We start from the raw sequence: 218 nt of genomic DNA, 5'->3' as shown, positions 1-218 counted from the left end.
TGGGGTGGGGGTCCCTTCCAACGCCACGACCCTGTGGGGAAGGCAAGCTCCTCGGGGCAGGGACCCGCTTGCTTGCTTGCCGGCCACCCGCGGGGGTGGTCCGGGTCCAGGATCCGGGGCGGGCGAGGCCGAGGCGGCCCCGATCCCTGTCCAGCCGCTGCCTTGTCTGCTGCTTGCGCCCGCCCCGGGAGAGGCAGGTCCGCCCGGGCGCCGTCGAG

Source organism: Podarcis filfolensis (genome assembly GCF_964270895.1).
Source record: "Podarcis filfolensis genome assembly, chromosome: 4".
Classification (NCBI taxonomy): domain Eukaryota; kingdom Metazoa; phylum Chordata; class Lepidosauria; order Squamata; family Lacertidae; genus Podarcis; species Podarcis filfolensis.
Note: the sequence above shows the minus strand (reverse complement) of the source record.